The sequence below is a fragment of the Cryptomeria japonica genome, chromosome 2, assembly GCF_030272615.1.
Source record: "Cryptomeria japonica chromosome 2, Sugi_1.0, whole genome shotgun sequence".
Taxonomy (NCBI): Eukaryota; Viridiplantae; Streptophyta; class Pinopsida; order Cupressales; family Cupressaceae; genus Cryptomeria; species Cryptomeria japonica.
Genome location: NC_081406.1, coordinates 172842289 through 172853776, shown reverse-complemented (window position 1 = coordinate 172853776; position 11488 = coordinate 172842289). Strand labels below are relative to the sequence as shown.

Genomic DNA, 11488 nt, shown 5'->3' with positions numbered 1-11488 from the left:
TCGAGCTTGTGTCATCACAATGGGGTTGAAGGATATTAGCATCATCTTTACTCATGTTTTGGCTACATGTTGTCATATAGAACAAGTGTATAATGAATAAGAATGCAGTGAAACTTTGAACTTCGACAACAAAATAAACGTTCAACATTTAGTGATTGTGGAATGCTTGACATTACGACAAGCTTCAGATGGAGATAGATCAAGGCACAACTACAAGTGATGTACATGAAGCTTTAGAAAGTATTTGAGAGATGAAACTCACTATGCAAGGCTCTCAATAGAGGATTATCAGATTTGAATATTGCATCGGATTTCAACTTCATAACTGGAACTTGCAGGTTAAGTAGGTTTTGATTGAAGAAGATATGACTTTTAATATCTTGCCATCTGCTATGCACCGTCTTATGCTCACGTATGTGAAAAGTATATCCATTCATCCTATACAACAAAGAGGATAAGTTGAGACAATGGTTGCTTCCAAGAAGATCCTCAAGAGTATCAAAGCCAAAGAGGGTGAATATTGCTAACTACCTCAGCAAGATAAGTTAGAATTTGGACTTAGTTTTTGTAAAATAGGTAAATCCTATATTGTTTCTAAAGGGTAGTTATTCGATGTGGTCACTAAGATAGTTATTTTAATTGGGTAACTAAAGTTGGTTAGGCTAAGTGGTTGCAAAGTAATTATCTTCTAAAGCCTATAAATGCAAAGCATTTTTATTGTAAAGAAGACTATTGCAGAGGGGAAGCTCTAAACAAATTCCTAGAGAGACATTTTCATGACTTTGGTGTACCACATTTAAGAAACAAAATGAGATTTGACATCTCTGCAATACCACCATCATGTTGTGGTTTGCTCTAGCCTGAGTTGAGATTTATCGTTATTTTCCTTTTTTCTTTTATCTAAGTTTGATTATGTTCGACAAGGAAATAAATACCCATCGTGTTGTGCATGTTTCTAACCTTCAATTATAGTGTCAACATTCTAAATAACCAGAGTTGCAATTTAAAATTCTTTTAAATTAGTTGTAATTTAATGTGTGCGTATTGTTGGATGGGATGCCCACATAGGAGTTAGTGATGCACTATTGTTAAATGTGCAAACGTTGGTTGTGGTTGGGTGTGTGCCACTAACTGTTGAGGAATTGCATTGACGCAGGATTTGTACATAAGGCCAATGTTTCAAAATCTACAAACAAGGACAAGTCGTCGGACATTTTACAAATTGCCTTTAAGAAATGTGTTTGACGAATATGCATAAAATGGATTTGCTGGAAAGACTTCGATACTTTGAACAATCTTTCTTGGTATCCTCAGGACCTATGTTAAAAGGATGCCCTCCAAACAAGGCATGAACGTCCCTCCATCTAGACATAATAGATAAATAAGGGTTTTTGTCAGATATTTTAATTGACAATACAGTGGAAAATTTATATTCAAAATATAGAGGCTTAAACAATAAATGTGTTCTGATTGGTAAAAAACCTTGAAGATATTAGGTGTCCTAAGTGCTATGAACGTTGACTTGCACGCATTGCCTTTCAACGTGAATAAACTAATTGATCATAAAATTCTATTAATGTAAACGTTGCTAAATAAACCATATCTATGGTATGTTCAACTACATGTGTTGTTGATCAAGATCAATTAAAATCTATTAAGGAATAAATTGATTGAAAGGATCCTATGATAGTTGCAATAGCTCTACTAACTCCAAGAGATACATCTAGAGTTTGCTTTTGAAATGGGCTGACTGTTAATTAGTAGCAAACAGTATCAGTAGCTGAGTTGGCAAATATTAAACACAATTAAATCTTAGAGCTAGAAATAGTCCAAATAGGAAGGGAGACACCTTTTGGGATTGCTTATTAAGGTGGGGATGACCAAGAAATTATACAATGATGTCCAAAGCCTTTGAAGAATATAAAAACACTAGTTTTTATCATGCACTAGGTTTATTATACAATTCTGCTCAGGATACTCCAAATTTTGTTTGACAATTCTGCTGAGGATACTCCAAATTATTTAAGAATTTCTTCAAGCAAAAAAGAATGCTTCTTAGGGGGATAATTTTTACACAAATTTTGCTAATTTTTTTAATCATACAATGGTGTATCGTGGAATTTATGAAGTCAGCAATTATTATCAATATAGCACCATAATCTAAAAATGGTTTCTCAAAGTAAAGTAAAGGATTGGTTATGGATTATTTATGATTCATACGAACTGGAAGAGAAATTGACCGCACAAGAAATATATGCATTACTTGTGTTATTCTTATGCATGTCGAGAAAGTTGAAATATTAAAAGTCTTGCCAAGCACACTTTAACCGTAGAGAAGGATACAGAGATTGGCAAATAATCATTTTTTAAACAAAATCAGTTTTATAGTTATCTCGAGAAGAGTTAATCCAAATATATCAGATGGAGATGTGATAAAGTTAAAAGCAGATGTTTATATGCAAATCTACACTAATTCACTCTATTCTTCCGCAAACATGTTTATCATTTCAGAGAATTTCTTAGTGTTTGTGTTACAGGCCCAACTTACACGAGAGACTTTTTCAATCTAATATAACTATCAAAAACTTTTCCCTTTGTAACCATTTTAGGAAAATTAACGAAAAGATTGCACATTTATAAAGTGACGAAGAAAATCTTTATGATGTACTAAGTGATGACATATATAGTTCAAGGAATCTTTCTATAGATTGCGAACTAATGAATATTTTTCAGTAGAAAAGACAAAATGAAAGCACGGTGGTTTCTTCATCAATAGAGATAAGTTTGAGAGTGCTCATGGCAAGAGGACTGCTATTCATAGAAAGAAATACAAGAACATTTCGAAATAAATATAAATAAAGGAAAAGGATCAGTTAAAGAAAAGTACAATACTAAACAGAAAGAGAGAAACAAGCTAACAATAAAAATTAAAGGAATCAAGAGACGAAGGAAAGAGGGGAAAGATAGTGACAAAGAGAAAATCTCAGATAAAAGAAACATTATCATAAATTGAGTTCACTAAAAGAAGCCAGATAAGATAGAGAAATATAAATAAGTTAAAAAAGACATATAGAGAGTAATAGAAAGAAAGAAATAGGTATATAAAGAGGAAGTGAAAAAAGTAATAGAAAGAAAGAAATAGGTATATAAAGAGGAAGTGAAAAAAGTAAAAAAAAAAGGTACTAAAGAATTAAGACAAAATGCAAATGAAAGAAATGAAAGGTCAAGAATTTAATAATGAATAAATTCATGAAAGAGAGAGAGCACTACTAAAATAATAGAAAAGAAGATTAAAAATATTAGAAACAAAAATAAATAGATTAACTAATACAGAAAAAGAGATAATAGACGAATATGAAGATTAAATGATACTAAGCATACAAAGAAAAACATAAAAAATTACAAGGGATGAAAATGGGAGAGAGAAAGAAAATAAAAATATTAAGAGATACAAATAGAGAAAATGAAATAAAATATTAAGAAAGACAAATTTAATAAAAATATTAAGAAATAGAGAAAATTGTACTATGCTACTTGTAACATTCATTAGAGTTCAAAGAATGAAATAACATTTTGATATACACAAATCACATAAATAAAGAAGGAAAACCGTGCAAATTTATGCTCACAAAAGACAATTTTTCTCCTTTGGTACAGGTGAGAGTATAGGAATAAATTATGTCAGGTAATAATATTTTATTTGTATATTATCCTAAAAAATATTGAAAAGCTTACCACATTGATCCGCTCCCCATTTCTGCACCATTTGACCATTAAGGGTGCTTGATTTGTTCTTCTGCATTCTCAATTGGCAGTCATATTTGACTACAATTAAGAAGTAAACAATAGAACAAAATGTCTAGGCCCCAGGGCAATGAGAGTGGTGAATGCAGGGGTCTAAGATCTAAGGTACAAACTCTAGAATAAAGGGTTAAAAGTCCAAGCTCTAAGGTATTATGTCTATAGACAAGTCTACAAGATCTTGGCTCCAACGTTGAGGATCATGATCAATGATTTCCAATCTTAGGTCCAATGCCTAGTTTTCAAGATTTAGGATCTTGAATTTAGGATGCATGTAAGGGTGAAAGGTTTTAGTCTAGTATCTTAAGTGTAAGTTTCAACATGGACAATGTGGTTTAGGGTTTCAACTGTTAGATCAAGTAGACCTAACACTAGTTTGCACAATCTAGTTTTAGGTTTGCTTGATGCAATGAATGATTCTATTCTAAAATAACAAGAGATCAAAAAATTGAAGAAGATTAGAAACCTTTTTATTTAGGAAATACTCAACATAAAGGTTTTAATGCAAAATTTTAAAATTTGACGAGCTCAAAAATGGGCCGAACAATCCACATCTTAGAATTTGGACATTGAAACCTAAAACTTGGACCTTAGCCCTTCAAAAATATATCAAAAGCCATGGACCCTAAAGTTAAGATATTAAACCCTACACTACGGACATTGGATTCTTACAATAAACACCTTGCACCTTAGATCCTAAACCAAGAGAACTACAACTTGAAACATAAGACCGAAGACCATGGACCCTGAAACTAACAATTTTTTACCCTAAGCTATAGATATAGGACTCCTAGAACATCGACTTTGCACCATCAATCCTAGACCAATAAATCTATATTTTGAACCCTTAGACCCAAGACCAATTTTTAGGTTTCAAAGTCCAAATTCTATGATGTGGGATTGTTAGCACCATTTTTCAACTCATCAAATTTTAGACTTTTGCATTAAAACCCTTGTATTAAGTATCTCCTAATCTTCAAATTTTGCATCTCTTGTAGACTGAAATTATTCATTTTGTCAATCAAAATCCTAGGAATAGCTATCCAACTCCTCGAGATTAACAAAAATTATTATATCTCAAAACCCATAACAAATAGTATATAATCCTTTAATGGGGATGTTCCTAGTGCTACTTCACTAATGTAACAAGTGTTTAAGGTCAAAATACCTATTCTACTTTGGTATATTTTAAAAGTTCAATTTCTTTGTCAAGAGATTTATGAAAACAAATAAGTTGGGAGTTTTATTGAATTTTGGGTTAAATTGTTTGACATGGAAGTTTCTAGTGGTAAGGTTTTAGAATAAAATATGCATCTAGGTAAAATTTATGTATTAATCTTTAGTTTTTAGGGTGGTGGATTTAAATGGTAAATTTATAAGATTTTCAAACATAAATTCACACATTTACCAAATTTTAGTTTCTCTTTTCCAAGTAAATTAACAAAAAAACATGTTGCCCAAGACAAATCTTTATCAAAAGTTAAAGTGATGTTAGTTGGATTTCAAAACCTAGATAGTTCTTTTAATCATCAGCTTCATGTTGTTATTCCTTGTCACTATTTTAAAATCTGAATTTTAATAAAAAAATGAAAATCTATTTCGATTCCTACTCTACCTACAATCCTTGATTGTTCCAAATGACCTTCAAACCTCCATTTCTCATATAGATAGATTAAGCAAAAGTTAAGATGTGTTGGGATGAATGGGAACTTGCCAGAGGTTTTGCCTCCCCAAGCCTCAATTGTTATAGATGCATCCCTTACACAAATATTTTAAATTACTTATTAGGATTTCAATAGGAACTAAGAACAGATTGCAGGTTCCCAAGGTATCGAGAACCTCTATTTCCTCTAAATCACTTCATTTCTAGACCCATATTGATGCTAAGGGCATCTATTACCCAAACCTTTGAACCACCACTTCTAATAGATATTTTAAACACAAATGTTAAAGGTGTCGAGATGAATGGGAACTTGTTAGAGGTTCTACCTCCCCAAGCCTCAATTGTTACAGATGCATCATGTACACAGACATCTTAAATTACTTATTAGAATTTCAACGGGAACTAAGAACAGATTGCAAGTTCCCAAAGTATCAAGAATCTCTCTTTCCTCTAAATCACTTCATTTCTACACCCATATTGATCCTAAGCACATCTTTTACCCAGACTCTCCTATTTCATCAACATTCCAACACCATTTTTACCTCTTATAGAGAGTTGTCATAATCACAAGCATTAAACCTAACACTATCTATTGGAAATTTGAGCAAAGCCAAATAGAATCTTAAAATTTATATGCAAGAATAATTGGCTTCAATTTCACAATGTCAATTGCATACATATATGTAGGATACTTACGTTTGCGGTCCTTGTCTTGGTTTCAAGGTTTTTGCATAGAGATTTCATAGTCTAGAATGCACACTTTTGAATCAAAAGTGTTAGTGTCAAGGATCAAATTTCCAAGGTCTCAGCTTCATGTTTTAGGTCTCAATGTTCAAATTCTAAGATTTAGGGTATATGATCTACATTCTACACACTAGAGTATAAAGTCTAGGGTTTAACGTCTAGTGTCACAAGTTCTAGTTTCATTGTTTCATTGTTTATAGTATAGGCTTTCAATGGGCAAGGTTTGATGTGAAGGGTCCAAGTTCTAAAAAGAGAGAGAAAGAAAGAATGAAAGAAAAATATATCCAAGGAATAAAGAATGAGGGGGAGATAGCAATAAAGAGAAAGATAGAAAAGAATAAAAGACACACTCAAGTAGAAAGGAAAAAATATACAAAAATAAAATAAAAATAAAAGATAGAAGCTCAAAAAGATACAAGAAATAAAAAATTGAGGTATGGGTGGAAGGGAGAAAGAAGGGGATAAACTAAGAGACATAAAATAAAATTATAGAGACCAAAAAATCATGAAAGAGAGAAAGGAGTCAAAAGGAAAAGAAAGAAACACAAGTAGAAAGTAAAATAAAGAAAATGAATGTAAGGAAAAAATGGAGAGGGGGCTAGAGACTGAATGAGAGAAGTGGAAAGAGATCTTATCAAAGATAGAGAACATTGATAGAAAGAGGGAAAACAATGGGCAGATGTTAGAAAAGGAAAATAAAAAAGAAAAGATAGAGAAGAGATAATGGAAAAAAGATCTAACAAAAAAAAATAGAGAAAAAGACTTGAAAAAACCGAAAACAAAAAAAAACATTAGGAAATAGAAAAAATGGGATAATGTAGTGATATAGAAATAAAATGATACTTTTAAAGAAAAACAATAAAAAGAAAATAAAGAAACCTAGCATTATATGCCTTCACTTACAAATAGTTTCAGCCATCAAGAACACTATATCAAAATACACAATTGTACTCTGTGCAAATACTAAATGCACATCAGAGTTCAAAGTGAAAATTTGTACTCTGCAAATACTCGTTACGTACATTTCAACTTAAACTTTCAATATACACGAATCATATAAATAAATAAAAAAGGAAAATCATGCAAATTTATGCATACATGGGATAGTCTTTTCCCTTTATTACAGATGAGAGTACAGGAATAAATTGTATCAGGTAATAATTATTTTGTCTGTATATTATCCTAAAAAAGATTTAAAGAACATACCACATTGATCCGCTCCAGAGTTCCGCACCATGTGCCCATCAAAGGCGCCCGATTTGTTCTTCTGCATTCCCAGGTGGCAGTCATATTTGCCGCGGTCCTCTGCTTCGAAAATAGTGGGTAGGCGAAAAAACTAAAGAATCAGTGTTGCAGAAACACTTCTGCAACAATAAATTGCAAATTAATAAGGGAAAGAAAGTCATTGGCAATCTCAAAGTTGTGCAAATTGACTGACTATCTAATACTGCAAATTAAAAAGGAACAGAAAGACGTATATAATCTGAATGCCAATGATCCAGATTTTACCAGAAAATAAAATTAGCCAAAATATTGAGAAAGAAGAAACTATCTAATACTGCAAATTAAAAAGGAACAGAAAGACATATATCATATGAATGGCAATAATCCAGATTTAGCAGAAAGTAAAATTAGCCAAAATATTGAGAAAGAAGAAGAGAACGGATAATCGTAAGACTCTAGAACTCTGAAAAACAGATCTCAATATCCATAGATTAAAGGGAAATTTAACTATAGATTTCCAAGAACACGAATAGAAAGAACAACCGTGGCTATAGATTATAAAAGGAAAAATAGGCTTATATCACGAATGCAATCATTTAAATACATATAAATGCACAAAAAATATTCATACCTCATATCCATAAAGCTGTAAATGCCCCTTTGCCATCCTTCAGATTCTCAAACCCTTCTTCAGATTCTAACTAGCGGCAACATTGACAGAGATTACCCAGAAGCCGTATTTGCCGTGGAGGACCTCAACATTCATTGCACAGCCCACACGGCATCCTCCGTGCTCTCTAATTTTTGCGTGACCTTGCAAAGCATGAGATGCTCACGCAAACAGAGCCTCTGGAAAAGAAAAACAATTAAGCAATGTCAGTGGCCATAAATTACAGGGAAATTTAGCGAGAGATTTTCAAAGAACATAAATAGAAAGAAGAATAGACATGCCCATAACTCATAAACCCAGATACCTACGACAATGAATCTAATAGGGAAAAAATTCCATCATTTAAATATATGTAAATACACAAAAAATTCTTCATACCTGATATTCAGAAACCTTTAAATGCTCCTTTGGCATTGTTGAAAGTGCGGTCCCCCTCTTTTACAAAGCAAGTGCGGAAGGGCAATAAAGAAGAAAATAGATAAACAGCTGCAGAAACTGTATCACGGAGCTCGGCGTTCAGCTCTTGAAACCCCAATTGAGCAGCTCTTCAGCGATTGGATGCCATGGCAAAGCATGAGGCGCTTTGCGAACGGAGCCTCTGGAAACGAGAAATAATTAGTGCTTGCCCTTGCCGTGCAGGACCTCAACATTCCTTGCAGGTAAAGCATTAGGTGCACCCGCAAACGGAGCCTCCAGAAACGAAAAAAAATAAATTCGAAGGCACTGGAAGGTACGCTCATAAGGATATGCAAATCCCCCACACGCGCCATGTAGCCGTTCGGTTGGATATGAACTAAATTTAAAATATTGAAAAAAAGCAAAGGGAAAAAAGCAAAGAACTGTTACAAAGATAAAAACGTTGTTATTAGTTTTGATATTTGAATATGATGTTTAAAGTTTTGTTTGTTTAATATTTATGTTATTAGGTATTTTTGGTCAGTCTTGCAAGTTTAATTCTTTCGAAATTATGATTGTCCTTTAAGGCATGAAGGTGATTTACATGTTCTCTTTGAGTGTTTTTTTGGTAAGCGGTAATTTTCAAATAAGTCTAATCATCACTCTCAATAATATTTAGACTTATTGTTGCAATCATACTCCTAACCATTTCCATTCATATAAATACTCTATTACATAATTCCATAGGGGTGGAGGACAAGCCTTAGAAAGGAGACTTACAACGTGAAAAAAGTTATAAGACAAAGGTGGTGTAATTATGATTGAAGATATCCACACATATAGGTAATCATTCCATTGAATCTTAAAAAAAAATGATTATTTCTTTTTATTTATCGTTGAAGGAAGTAAACTATTAAATAAAAGAACTGTATTTGATTCTTATTACAATTTCAAAGTATATTTTAATTTGGAGGCGAGTACACAAGATTAATTTAATTGTCTAATTAATAGAACAATAAATTAAATACAATTTCATGTGATTTCTTTACAATTATCATTTATATCTAATGTTGCCTTTCAAAATTATTAAAATTATGATTTCTCTTTCAAGGACATGAAGCTAGAGACTCTATAGACAGAGAAGTGTTTTTGGCAATTGCTTAAAACATACATGCAATTTTCAAATCATCATCACCGGCAATGACATTTGAATTAGTCATTGCAAGAATATCTCCATAACCATCTCCATTCACACAAACACTCCACTACAAATCTCATGGGTGTCTAGAACAAGTTTAAGAAAGAAGATTTAGAAAGATGAAAAACATTCAAGACAAAGTTGGTGTTCTTATCATTGAAGATATGTATATCTAATCCAATTACATATAAGGTAATCATTCATTGGATAGAGACAAGGTGTTTTTTAAAATATGATTTTTTTTTTTCATTATTTGTGATGGAAGGAAATAGACTATTAAATAAACAAATTGCATTTAATTCTTCCGATAATTTGGATAGTAAATTTTAAGTTGGAGGTGAGTATATATAGGTGTAGTTTAATTATCTAATTCACGGAGAAATAAAATAAACGTGAATATTTTTATAAGATAATGTGATATGATATTAGCATAAACACTTTATAGCATCCATGTTGCAACCCATTTTAATTTAATTTTTATTAGATTCATATATTATAATTATGACTTGTTTACTTTTACATCATGTTAAATAATATTTTTATTATAAAAAAATAATAAGTCTATTTTTGTACTGCAATTAACCTTTTTTCTATATATATAAATAGACAAGATTTAAAATTTAATAAATATTAAAGAAAAGTTTTTTTTAATATAATAAAATGAAATATAAAAACTATGTTTAAAAAAGTTAAAGCAAATTATGCTATTATTTAAAATTAAAAGTAATACCTTATAAATAAAGAGTGAATGTTTCTCTCTAAGGGTTAACCCCCATTTAGAAAAAGAAGAGGTTAAATGGGAACCGCCAACTAAGGAGTGGATAAAAATAAACTTTGATGGGGCATCTAGGGGAAATTTGGGAACCTCAGGAGTGGGAGTAGTCGCAAGAAATGACAAAGGGTTCATCCTTTTCAAGGGTGCAAAGCGATTGCATGATGGAACAAGTAACGAAGCAAAGGTACAGGCTGCACTAATGGCCACTGAATTGGCTATAAATATGAAAATCTCAAAGTTGCACCTGGAAGGAGACTCCCAAGTGATTATCAATGCAATAACGAAGGGTAACACTCCCTCATGGAAATTATCCCATTGGGTGGAGATCATCTGAGAAAAAATCAACTCCTTTGAGGAGTTTCAAGTCTCCCATGTCAAGTGAGGTGCCAATGCAGTGGCAGACCTCCTATCCAACATCGGATGTGACATGACAAGCCAAATGGCCAAGTGGTGGAAGTGGAATTAATGCAGTCCTAGAAGCAAAAATCAATAAGCACGCAAGACAGCCCGTAAGGACAAGTACGCCTTTTCAAAGGCACTGCAATTAATGAGGCAGTTATCGAGTGCAAAGTATCTATTCAAGACAATGGTGGAGGACAGTAAATCTACTGTGAAATCTTTTTCCATTTATGTCATTGATTATGCATTTATGACCCGTCGCAAACGACGGTGGAGGAATTTCTATTTGGTTTATGAGCAATGTATCATCAAAGAATCAGATTAATGAGGATGTTTATGTCCTTTGCAGTGTAGTGTGTGGAGTTAATAGTGTTTGAGCAGGTTTAATGGAGGCAAATTTTACCCTAAGAACAGAGAAGAAACTGGTTCCTTTTCTGGGAATGGTGTCGGACAAAAGAATGCAAGGACTCTTCAAATACAAGGAAGAGAAATTATGGAGTGTAGCGCGTCTAATGTTGGGGGAGGAGTTGGTGCACATTCACTTCAGATACAGGACGAATATGGAGGTTTATTCCTTGATTATGGCCTGGGCTTGCGAATTTGAACCTGAGGTGGAAA

The 11488-nt window shown here is 32.5% G+C and overlaps 1 long non-coding RNA gene across 1 annotated transcript; it reads right to left on the bottom strand.

Moving 5' to 3' along the window:
• Nucleotides 1-7368: 7368 nt before the first annotated feature.
• LOC131065909 (uncharacterized) lies at nucleotides 7369-8877 on the bottom strand. The gene is made up of 3 exons (XR_009111518.2): nucleotides 8481-8877; nucleotides 8064-8281; nucleotides 7369-7572 (listed from the first exon to the last, which is right to left on the bottom strand). It is a non-coding gene; the product is annotated as an uncharacterized LOC131065909 (long non-coding RNA).
• Nucleotides 8878-11488: the final 2611 nt, after the last annotated feature.